Source organism: Nerophis ophidion, linkage group LG02 (genome assembly GCF_033978795.1).
Source record: "Nerophis ophidion isolate RoL-2023_Sa linkage group LG02, RoL_Noph_v1.0, whole genome shotgun sequence".
Taxonomy (NCBI): Eukaryota; Metazoa; Chordata; class Actinopteri; order Syngnathiformes; family Syngnathidae; genus Nerophis; species Nerophis ophidion.
This window is the reverse complement of record NC_084612.1, coordinates 72427509-72440927: the sequence shown is the minus strand read 5'-3', so window position 1 is coordinate 72440927 and position 13419 is coordinate 72427509. Positions and strand designations below refer to the sequence as shown.

Below are 13419 nucleotides of genomic sequence, written 5' to 3'. Positions count from 1 at the left end.
CCCTCATCTGTTCGCCATATCATTACATAAATACGACCTTTTTTCCATTGTGTCTTGGCAAATATGACCTATAATCGCTTTTGGTGCAGTATCTGACATGCCTTGACCGGCGTGGAGTGCTGATGGAGTGTGTATGAGAGAAGAAGGACTGTAATTAACATTATGGCGAGCATGGCAACCGCAAAAGTTTCTCCCCGTGAAACTACACCTAATGTGTTCCAGTCGAGGTGAAACCCGTCGGTGCATAAATGAAAACATAAATTGTGTGTTCACACACCAGAAAAAAAAAAAAAAAAGGTCTTTTAACTACCTTGTCGTCTTTGCCAAGGATTTACTGCAGTACTACTTTTATCGGGCTCCACTGGAGCCACAGGAGAAACCTGCGGGCTGCACCTGCAAGGTGACTTCCATGCAGCCAACTGCCTCCTGCTTCTCTTTTGCCGTCAATCTTGCTTATTTTCTGGCTTTTCTACGAACGGTTTCTGGCTTTTTAACAAGATACTTGCCTATTTCAGGCCCTATTCTATCCCGCCAAGTTGTAAAAGGCCTACTGAAACCCACAACTACCGAGCACGCAGTCTGATAGTTTATATATCAATGATGACATCTTAAAGGGGAACATTATCACAATTTCAAAAGGGTTAAAAACAATAAAAATCAGTTCCCAGTGGCTTGTCGTATTTTTTGAAGTTTTTTTCAAATTTTACCGGTCCCGGAATATCCCTAAATAAAGCTTTAAAGTGCCTTATTTTCGCTGTCTTCGAAACCACTATCCATTTCCCTGTGACGTCATACAGGGCTGCCAATACAAACAACATGGCGGTTACCACAGCAAGATATAGCGACATTAGCTCGGATTCAGACTCTGATTTCAGCGGCTTAAGCGATTCAACAGATTACGCATGTATTGAAACAGATGGTCGGAGTATGGAGGCAGATAGCGAAAACGAAATTGAAGAAGAAATTAAAGCTATTGAGCGAATAGCTATTGACGCTATTCGGCCATAGCGTGGGTGTACCTAATGAAGTGGCCATTAGCATGGCTGCCTCATTAGCATCGCCGGTAAAATGTGCGGACCAAACGATCAGGACTTTCGTATCTTGTGACACTGGAGCAACTTAAATCCGTCGATTGGTAAGTGTTTGTTTCGCATTAAATGTGGGTATCTAGTTTCAAATGTACATACAGCTAGCGTAAATAGCATGTTAGCATCGGTTAGCGTAGCATGTTAGCATCGATTAGCTGGCAGTCACGCCGCAGCCAAATATGTTTGATTAGCACATAAGTCAACCACATCTACAAAACTCACCTTTGTGATTTCGTTGACTATCGTTGCAAATGCATCTGCAGGTTATCCATACATCTCTGTGCCATGTCTGCCTCAGCATCGCCGGTAAAATGTGGAGACACTCCAGCACATTCAATGGGGGTCTGGCGGCAGACACTTTGGCATCTTCGGGCCAGTGGTGCAACTTGAATCCCTCCCTGTTAGTGTTGTTACACCCTCCGACAACACACCGACGAGGCAGGATGTCTCCAAGGTTCCAAAAAATAGTCGAAAAAACGGAAAATAACAGAGCTGAGACCCGGTGTTTGTAATGTGTTGAAAATGAAAATGGCGGCTGTATTACCTCGGCGACGTCACATTCTGACGTCATCACCACATGACCGATAAACAGAAAGGCGTTTAATTCGCCAAAATTCACCCATTTAGAGTTCGGAAATCGGTTAAAAAATACATGGTCTTTTTTCTGCAACATCAGGGTATATATTGACGCCTACATAGGTTTGGTGATAATGTTCCCCTTTAACATTGCAACACATGCCAATACGGCCGCTTTAGTTTACTAAATTGCAATTTTAAATTTCGCGCAAAGTATCCTGTTGAAAACGTTGCGGTATGATGACGCGTATGAACATGCGTGTGCGTGACGTGACGGATTGTAGCGGACATTTTGTTCCAGCCCTAAACCCAGCTATAAGTCGTCTGCATTAATCGCATAATTACACAATATTCTGGACATCTGTGTTGCTGAATTTTTTGCAATTTGTTCAATTAATAATGGAGACGTCAAAGAAGAAAGATGTAGGTAGGAAGCGGTGTATTGCGGCCGGCTTTAGCAACACAAACACAGCCGGTGTTTCCTTGTTTACATTCCCGAAAGATGACGGTGAAGCTTTACTATGGAACAGAGCGATTAAGCGAACATGGTTGTGAGAAAATTGTGGTAATAAGTCGGTTCTTACCGTAGAAATGAGCAGAGAGTTTGAATCGTTCCTCGTGCACCTGTCAAAGAGGCAGCTGCGGACTCTCTTGCATCCTCTGACCGGCCGCCCCAAAACATGGGACGCTTCCACCGTGGAGGAGGGGTAAAGAAAAAAATCTCAGCCCGGCCCCAACGGCTGCCTTCGCTTCGCCTTGTCGAGAAACGTGGCTTCCCTCAGAGACACTGGCGGTCACCACACCCGTGGCCACACCCCTCTGACTTTCAGGTACGACCATATAATCTCACTAAAAACACCAGTAACACAATAAGCAGATAAGGGATTTTCCAGAATTATCCCAGTAAATGTGTCTAATAACATCTGAATCGCTTCTAGTCTTTCACTCTCACTATCCTCATCCACAAATCTTTCATCCTCGCTCAAATTAATGGGGAAATTGTCGCTTTCTCGGTCCGAATCGCTCTCGCTGCTGGTGGCCATGATTGTAAACAATGTTCGGATGTGAGGAGCTCCACAACCCGTGACGTCACGCGCACATCGTCTGCTACCTCCGGTACAGGCAAGGCTTTTTTTATTAGCGACCAAAAGTTGCGAACTTTATCGTCAATGCTCTCTACTAAATCCTTTCAGCAAATCCACTGCCGTCTTATTTTTATTTTTTCTCGTCCTTCACTCTAACTTTCCTCATCCACGAATCTTTCATCCTCGCTCAAATTAATGGGGAAATCGTCGCTTTCTCGGTCCAAATCGCTCTCGCTGCTGGTGGCCATGATTGTAAACAATGTTCAGATGTGAGGAGCTCCACAACCCGTGACGTCACGCGCACATCGTCTGCTACTTCCGGTACAGGCAAGGCTTTTTTTTATTAGCGACCAAAAGTTGCGAACTTTATCATCGATGTTCTCTACTAAATCCTTTCAGCAAAAATATGGCAATATCGCGAAATGATCAAGTATGACACATAGAATGGACCTGTTATCCCCGTTTAAATAAGAAAATCTCATTTCAGTAGGCCTTCAAGCAGGCCTGGGCAATTGTATTTTTCGGAGTATAAGTCGCACATGCCGAAAATGCATAACAAAGAAGGAAAAAAACATATATACGTTGCACTGGAGTATAAGTCACATTTTTTGGGGAAGTTTATTTGATAAAACCCAACACCAAGAATAGACATTTGAAAGGCAATTTAAAATAAATAAAGAATAGTGAACAACAGGCTGAATAAGTGTACCTTATATGAGGCATAAATAACCAACTGAGAAGGTGCCTGCTATGTTAAGGTAACATATTATGGTAAGAGTCATTCAAATAACTATAACATATAGAACATGCTATACATTTACCAAACAACCTGTCACTCCTAATTGCTAAATCCCACAAAATCTTACACATCTAGTCTCTTACGTGAATGAGCTAAACAATATTATTTGATATTTTACGGTAATGTGTTAATAATTTCACACATAAGTCGTTCCTGAGTATAAGTCGCACCCTTGGCTTAAAGGGGAACATTATCATAATTTCAAAAGGGTTAAAAACAATAAAAATCAGTTCCCAGTGGCATGTTGTATTTTTTTAAAATTTTTTTTTAATTTTACCGGTCTCCGAATATCCCTAAAAAAAAGCTTTAAAGTGCTTGATTTTCGCTATTTGCGACACCACTATCCATTTCCCTGTGACGTCACACAGTGCTGCCAATGTAAACAAACAATGGGAGATACCACAGCAAAATATAGCGACATTAGCTCGGATTCAGACTCGGATTTCAGCGGTTTAAGCGATTCAACAGATTACGCATGTATTGAAACGGATGGTTGGAGTATGAAAGTATTGAAGAAGAAACTGAAGCTATTGAGCGAATAGCTATTGAAGCTATTCATAGCCGTAGCATGGCCGAATAGCTGCGTTAGCATCGCCGGTAAAATGTGCGGACCAAACGATCAGGACTTTCGCATCTTGTGACACCGGAGCAACTTAAATCCGTCGATTGGTAAGTGTTTGTTTCGCATTAAATGTGGGTGGAAAGAAACGTAATATAGTTGCAAATGCATCTGCAGGTTATCCATACATCTCTGTGCCATGTCTGCTCTAGCACCGCCGGTAAATAGCATGTTAGCGTCGATTAGCGTAGCATGTTCGCATCGATTAACTGGCAGTCAACATCAACAAAACTCACCTTTTGTGATTTCTGTGACTTTATCGTTGCAAATCCATCTGCAGGTTATCCATACATCTCTGTGCCATGTCTGCTTTAGCACCGCCGGTAAATAGCATGTTAGCGTCGATTAGCGTAGCATGTTAGCGTCGATTAGCGTAGCATGTTAGCATCGATTACCTGGCAGTCACGCCGCGACCAAATATGTCTGATTAGCACATAAGTCAACAACATTAACAAAACTCACCTTTGTGATTTTGTTGACTTTATCGTTGCAAATGCATCTGCAGGTTATCCATACATCTCTGTGCCATGTCTGCTTTTGCACCGCCGGTAAATAGCATGTTAGCGTCGATTAGCGTAGCATGTTTGCATCGATTAGCTGGCAGTCACGCCGCGACCAAATATGTCTGATTAGCACATAAGTCAACAACATCAACAAAACTCACCTTTGTGATTTCGTTGACTTTATCGTTGCAAATGCATCTGCAGGTTATCCATACATCTCTGTGCCATGTCTGCTTTTGCACCGCCGGTAAATAGCATGTTAGCGTCGATTAGCGTAGCATGTTTGCATCGATTAGCTGGCAGTCACGCCGCAACCAAATATGTCTGATTAGCACGTAAGTCAACAACATCAACAAAACTCACCTTTGTGATTTCTGTGACTTTATCGTTGCAAATGCATCTACATGTTATCCATACATCTCTGTGCCATGTCTGCTTTAGCACCGCCGGTAAATAGCATGTTAGCGTCGATTAGCGTAGCATGTTAGCATCGATTAGCTGGCAGTCACGCCGCGACCAAATATGTCTGATTAGTACATAAGTCAACAACATCAACAAAACTCACCTTTGTGATTTCGTTGACTTTCTCGTTGCAAATGCATCTGCAGGTTATCCATACATCTCTGTGCCATGTCTGTCATCGCCGGGAAAATGTGAAGCCACTCCGGCACATTCAATGGGGGTCTGGCGGCAGATTTCTTGCCAGTGGTACAACTTGAATCCCTCCTTGTTAGTGTTGTTACACCCTCCGACAACACACCGTCGAGGCATGATGTCTCCAAGGTTCCAAAAAATAGTCGAAAAAACGGAAAATAACAGAGCTGAGACCCGGTGTTTGTAATGTGTTGAAAATGAAAATGGCGGCTGTATTACCTCGGCGACGTCACATTCTGACGTTATCCCCTCCAGAGCGATAAACAGAAAGGCGTTTAATTCGCCAAAATTCACCCATTTAGAGTTCGAAAATCGGATGAAAAAATAGATGGTCTTTTTTCTGCACCATCAAGGTATATATTGACGCTTACATAGGTCTGGTGATAATGTTCCCTTTTAACTATGAAAAAACCTGCGATTATAGTCCGAAAAATACGGTATTTTAACTCAAATTTAGAGAAAAAAATGTTTTCAGAATAAAGACACACAATACACCTCCATTAAACATCAACATTGAGCGTAATTAGTTGTCATAATTGTGTTTTTTTCCACCGCTGTGTTTTGACGTGTTAGTCATTCGGAAGGTGGAAAATGATTTCTTCATCACGGCTGTCAAAAGCATCCCTGTTGGTAAAGATTGTGTTTCCTGGTGTAAACTCCAGCACGCCTCTCTTCACACATGATGATGATGATGATGCTGATGGCGAGACACGCCGTCACTCATTCAGACACTCCTGTTCGGCTCCAAGGAGCTCCGTCTGCTCTACTCTTCACCTTAAGAAACACATTAGGAGGAGAGTGTGTGGGTTTTTACTTCATGAAAACCTATCTTTGCTTGTGTGTGTGTGTGTGTGTGTGTGTGTTCTTGTATTTCTACCCTTCTTGAGACATCAATGTAAAGTACCTTCCATATGAGGAGGTGTGAACAAGTTAGGACATAAATCATGGTCCCAATAGGGAAAACCATTGCATCTAATAGAGAATGTCTCATTTTTGCATCCCCGGTGGTGAAATCTATCAAAATGAGGGTGGTCCCAAAAAGGAGGTATTTTTCAAATTGACTGTGTCGGTTTTAAAAGTGCTCCCCCTCTGGTCAACATATGAAATAACAAGTGTTTGTTAGAAATTCAAATGCGCACCCTTTGGCCAAAATTAATTTAAAAAGATAAAAATAAATAAACATGTATATAGGGTCATACTGTAATAACTTTAAGTAAATAATGAAAATTGAAAACCAATTACAAAAAAAAAACTTTCCAAAATAAATAAATAAACGAAAAGCAGTCTTTCTCACAACGTGTCGACTTTTTGCTTATAAAATTGGGAACAATTTCTCTTATTATTTCTGTTTCTGTAATGCAATATTTTCTCGTGAATTTATGACTTTTCATCTAAAATTTTTACTTTTTAATGCAAAATGGTGACCTTTGTCATATAAAATTCTGACTTCTACCACAACATTGCCAACTGTGTTGTTGTTCTCGTAAAATAGGGAATGTATTTTATTAAAATTATGACTTTTGTCATCATTTTGCTAAGTAAAATTTCTCATTACTTTGGTATGGCCAAAATTTATAAGTTTTCTTATAAAATTGTGACTTTTGTCGAGTAAAATTCCGAGTATTTCCATAAAATTGCCAACATTTTAAACTCTTTCTGTAAACTTGTGACCATTGAGTAAAACTCCAACTTTTATCATAATATTGCACAAATGTTCCGTTTTTCTTGTAAAATTTTGACTTGTATATTTACGACACTTATTATAATACTGGCAAAATTAAAAAAATGTTGTGTGAAATTGTGAATCTTTTTTGTGAAATTCCAACTTATCTTTCACAACAAACCTTTTTATATTTGCATAGTATGTATAAATTGTTAATGTTGTAAATACAAATCTTTATATATCTAGAGAGGTAGGCATTATTCGGGGGTCTCAAGAAGTTCAAAAATACAAGATTTTGTGTGTGTGTGTGTGTGTGTGTGTGTGTATGTGTGTGTGTGTGCGTGTGTGTGCGTGTGTGTGTGTGTGTGTGTGTGTGTGTGTCTTCTTGTATTTATGCCCTTCTTGAGACATCAACGAGGAAAAGTATCTTCCATATGAGGAGGTGTGAACAAGTTAGGACATAAATCATGGTCCCAATAGGGAAAACCATTGTATCTAATAGAGAATGTCTCATTTTTGCATCCCTGGTGGTGAAATCTATCAAAATGAGGGTGGTACCAAAAAGGAGGGATTCTTCAAATTGACTGTGTCGTTTTTAAAAGTGCTCCCCCTCTGGTCAACATATGAAATAACAAGTGTGTGTAAGAAATTCAAATGCGCACCCTTTGGCCAAAATTAATTTGAAAAAAAAATTTAAAAAAATGAGCATGTATATAGAGACATACTGTAATAACTTTAAGTAAATAATTTAGATTGAAAACCAATTACAAACAAAACATTCCAAAATAAATAAATTAACTAAAAGTGGTCTTTTTCCCACAATGTGTTGACTATTTTCCTTTTTTTGTAATAAAATTGGGAAGAGTTTTTCATAATATATTTATGTTTTTGTAATACTGCAATATTTTTCTTGTAAAATTCTTACTTTTTTTTTATCTAAAATTCTTACTTTTTAATGCAAAATGGGGACCTTTGTCATTAAATTCTGACTTCTATCACAGTATTGCCAATGGTTTTGTTGTTCTTGTAAAATAGTGACATTTTTTTATTAAAATGATGACTTTTGTCATGATTTTGCCAAATAAAAACTCTTATTATTATAATATGGCCGACATTTTAAAGTTTTTTTTTGTTTTTTTTATAAAATTGTGACTTTGGTCAAGTAAAATTCCGACTCTTTTCATAAAACTGGCAACATTTTAAACTTTTTCTGTAAACTTGCAACCATTGAGTAAAACTCCAACTTTTATCATAATATTGCACAAATGTTCAGTTTTTCTTGTAAAATTTTGACTTGTAAAATTACGACTCTTATTATAATACTGGCAAAATTCCATTATTTTTTGTGTGAAACTGTGACATTTTTCTTGTGAAATTCCAACTTATTTTTCACAACAAGCTTTTTTATATTTGCATAGTATATATGAATTATGAATGTTGTAAATACAAATCTTTATATATCTAGAGAGGTAGGCATTATTCGGGGGTCTCAAGAAGTTCAAAAATACAGGATATTGTGTGTGTGTGTGTTTGTGTGTCTTCTTGTATTTATGCCCTTCTTGAGACATCAACAAGGAAAAGTATCTTCCATATGAGGAGGTGTGAACAAGTGAGGACATAAATCATGGACCCAATACAGAAAACCATTGCATCTAATAGAGAATGTCTCATTTTTGCACCCCTGGTGGTGAAATCTATCAAAATGAGGGTGGTACCAAAAAGGAGGGATTCTTCAAATTGACTGTGTCGTTTTTAAAAGTGCTCCCCCTCTGGTCAACATATGAAATAACAAGTGTGTGTTAGAAATTCAAATGCGCACCCTTTGGTCAAAATTAATAAAAAAATAATAATAATAAATGAGCATGTATTCCGAAATATACTGTAATAACTTGAAGTAAATAATGAAGATTGAACACCAATTACAAAAAAAAAAAACATTCCAAAATAAATAAATAAACGAAAAGCGGTCTTTCTCACAATGTGTTGAATTTTTGCTTATAAAATTGGGAACAATTTCTGTAATATTGCAATATTTTCTCGTGAATTTATGACTTTTCATCTGAAATTCGTACTTTTTAATGCGAAATGGTGACCTTTGTCATATAAAATTCTGACTTCTATCACAATATTGCCAACTGTTTTGTTGTTCTCGTAAAATAGGGAATTTATTTTATTAAAATGATGACTTTAGTCATCATTTTGCCAAGTAAAATTTCTCATTACTTTAATATGGCCAAAATTTCTAAGTTTTCTTATAAAATTGTGACTTTTGTCGAGTAAAATTCCGAGACTTTCCATAAAATTGACAACATTTTAAGCTTTTCTTGTAAACTTGCGACCATTGAGTAAAACTCCAACTTTTATCATAATATTGCACAAATGTTCCGTTTTTCTTGTAAAATTTTGACTTGTAAAATTACGACTCTTATTATAATACCTGCAAAATTCTATTATTTTTTGTGTGAAATTGTGACATTTTTCTTGTGAAATTCCAACTTATTTTTCACAACAAGCTTTTTTATATTTGCATAGTATGTAGAAATTATTAATGTTGTAAATACAAATCTTTATATATCTAGAGAGGTAGGCATTATTCGGAGGTCTCAAGAAGTTCAAAAATACAGGATTGTGTGTGTGTGTGTGTGTGTGTGTGTGTTCTTGTATTTATGCCCTCTTTGAGACATCAACAAGGAAAAGTGCCATCCATATGAGGAGGTGTGAACAAGTTAGGACATAAATCATGGTCCCAATACAGAAAACCATTGCATCTAATCGAGAATGTCTTGTTTGTTCCCTGGTGGTGAAATCTGTCAAAATTAGGGTGGTTGCAAGAAGGAGAGATTTTTCAAATGTGTTTTAAAAGTACTCCCCCTTTGGTCAACCTATGAAATAACAAGTGTGTGTAAGAAATTCAAATGCGCTCCCTCTGGCCAAAATATATCAAAAAAATAAAAATAAATATGTATCTAGAGACATACTGTAGTAACTTGAAGTAAATAATGAAGATTGAAAACCAATTACAAACAAAACATTCCAGAATAAATAAATCAACTAAAAGTGGTCTTTTTCCCACAATGTGTTGACTATTTTCCTTTTTTTTCTTATACAATTGGGAACAGTTTTTCATATTATTTCTGTTTCTGTAATATTGCAATATTTTCTCATAAAATTCTTACTTTTTTTATGTGAAATTCTTACTTTTTAATGCAAAATGGTGACCTTTGTCATATAAAATTCTGACTTCTATCACAGTATTGCCAATTGTTTTTTGTTCTTGTAAATTAGTGAAATGTTTTCATCAAAATTATGACTTTTGTCATGATTTTGCCAAATAAAAAGTCTGATTATTATAATATGGCCAAATTTTCTAAGATTTCTTATAAAATTGTGACATTTGTCGAGTAAAATTCCGACTCTTTTCGTACAACTGGCAACATTTTAAGCTTTTCTTGTAAACTTGCGACCATTGAGTAAAACTCCAACTTTTATCATAATATTGCACACATGTTCAGTTTTTCTTGTAAAATTTTGACTTGTAAAATTCCGACTCTTATTATAGTACTGGCAAAATTCTATTTTTTTTGTGTGTGAAATTGTGACATTTTTCTTGTGAAATTCCAACTTATTTTTCACAACAAGCTTTTTTATATTTGCATAGTATATATGAATTATTAATGTTGTAAATACAAATCTTTATATATCTAGAGAGGTAGGCATTATTCGGGGGTCTCAAGAAGTTCAAAAATACAGGATTGTGTGTGTGTGTGTGTGTGTGTGTGTGTGTGTGTGTGTGTGTGTGTGTGTGTGTGTGTGTGTGTGTGTGTGTGTGTGTGTGTGTGTGTGTGTGTGTGTGTGTGTGTGTGTGTGTGTGTGTGTGTGCGTGTGTGCATGACAGCGGTGATGGATGTGCGACCTGGTTGATGTGATTAATTACACCCGTGGTCCACGGCGCCAGGACTACTCCGGTGGAATACATATCCACTCTCTGTGTGACGTACGACCGCACAGGACGGACCGTGCTTCGGTTACAGCGAATTTGTATCATGCAAATGATCATGCGGTGTTGTACTGTTCTCAAATTATCCCGGAGAACAGAACACCAGCAAGGCTAAAAAAAACAAAACAAACAAACAAAAAAACTCCGGATATATAAAAATGCATATGGGCCTACATTAACTTCCTTATAATGACCTCAAAATGATTGACGATAAACGATATTACTGTATTTCCTTGAATTGCCGCCGGGTATATGTATATAGAATGCACCTGACTAGAATTACTGCCGGGTCAAACTCGTTTCGCCAAATAATTAGCATATGCCTAGAATTTCCACCGGGTCAAACTCGTCACGTCACGAGTGACACTTCCCCTGTCATCATTTTCAAAATGGAGGAGGCTGATTTCAATCATTTGAAATCGCATAAAGGGAAGAAGATTAAGAGCTATTCAGTAGTATTTAAGGTCTAAGCTATTGAATACGCCAAAAAGAACAGTAAGCAGCTATGTTTTATTAATATACCGTAGCTGCGTGTGTCAAATATGAGTCGTTAAATGACTCCCGCCTCCTGGTGGTAGAGGGCGCTAGTGATCCTTCTTGCGACTACTCGGCTGCAGAAGAAGTGACAACAAGCAGCAAAAGTGAGCAGCCATCGTTTATTTTTTCCTCTCGCTTGCACTTTTAACATGGAGGATTACATATCTAAAATAAAACTGTTTTCTAAACTGGACTTTCAATCGAAGCAGGAGGTAATAAAGGAAGATCTCCATCGAGACAGAGAGACTTTTAAAACTGAAGAAAGATAAGGAAGACTTTTATAAACAAGTTAGAAATTTTTTTGATCAGAAGGAGCTGCGCATGGACTTCATTTATAAGTAAAGGTAAGACCATAATAACGTTTTTTTTATTAAATGTGCTTTTCATGATGGTATCCTTACATCACACTCAAATTTATAAGCGCAGGCCTAAATTTACCGCATGCCTTTGGTAAACGTCGGAGTGAAAAGAGGTTTTAAATTAATTAGCGTTTTAATTAATTAGTTCAACCAAATGAACAACTAATGAAATTATAATACATAATAATAATTATTATAATGCAAGTATACCATTTCAAAATGCAAAAAAATCGTATTTCTGGTGTATGTTAGTGAAGTGAAGTGAATTATATTTATATAGCGCTTTTTCTCTAGTGACTCAAAGAGCTTTACATAGTGAAACCCAATATCTATTTTACATGGGGTGGCACTGGGAGCAGGTTGGTAAAGTGTCTTGCCCAAGGACACAACGGCAGTGACTAGGATGGCGGGAGCGGGGCTCGAACCTGGAACCCTGAAGCTGCTAGCACGTATTAGACATATCCTCTATTCAGCAACATGCTTTTATAATTGTGTACCTGCTGGATGACATACATGGCTGATGAATACAAATTAATTGACGTGTTTTGTTGTCTGCTGGTGTTTTTTTTAAATGGCTTTCGTTGTTTCATCTATTTGTGAAAAACACAGTAGACAGTCAAAAATTACAGATAATTTCCGATATTACATTTTAAAGCATTTTTAGCCCGGTATTATTGGACATCTCTAATTGAGAGTTATGCAATATCTATAGGTATTGATAGATGACATCATGGAGAAGCTTGCTGAAAAGGAGAATTTAATTGAATTTGAGAGCACCCAGCATGGACAAATAGAACAGACAAGTCATTGTTTTGGTATGGTCGCGGAAAACAAACATCTACGATTTGACTCCCTCGAACGGCCTTGACGCTGTGGAAACAGGACCAGGCTGTTATGAAAAACACCCCCGAGGACACCTCAGTGACAGACGCTTTTGACCTCCCTCTCTCCTCAACGACACCTGGAGTCGAACTTTTGCAGATCACCCTCAGTCTAAAAAACATTACATCATCAAACGGTCAAATAATCGGCAAAGTATTTGGTGGCAAATCTCCGTGCATCAAATGGACTGTCAGCGCTGCACACACTGCTCCTCTAACTCCAACTAATCACTCGTTACTCTGGCAGGAAACAATCGAGCGAGCTGTGCGCCATCTAATGAGTCCAGCGGAGAACTGGTCTTATGCACACATGCGCCGGCAGATAAAGTGCGAGCTGCAAATTAACTCGTCAAAGTCGCATTTCTCTCAATTGAAACCGTTCAGCGTATCCGGCCATCAAAACAAGGGTTTTGGAAGTTTGGGAAAGTCAGGAAACTTTGTTGGGGTGGTAGTGGGGTGTGTATAAAGTAGCCCGGAAGAGTTAGGGATGAATGGGATTTTGGGTATTTGTTCTGTTGTGTTTATGTTGTGTTACGGTGCGGATGTTCTCCCGAAATGTTTTTGACATTCTTGTTTGGTGTGGGTTCACAGTGTGGCGCATATTAGTAAGACTGTTAAAGTTGTACAACTTTTTTTTCCACATAACATTACAAACCTT

At 37.9% G+C, this 13419-nt stretch overlaps 1 protein-coding gene across 1 annotated transcript in view; it reads left to right on the top strand.

Annotated features, from left to right (window-relative positions):
• The window catches only part of asic1b (acid-sensing (proton-gated) ion channel 1b), a 401531-nt gene that overhangs the window by 138239 nt on the left and 249873 nt on the right, over nucleotides 1-13419 (top strand). The gene's annotated exons all lie outside the window — the stretch shown is intronic.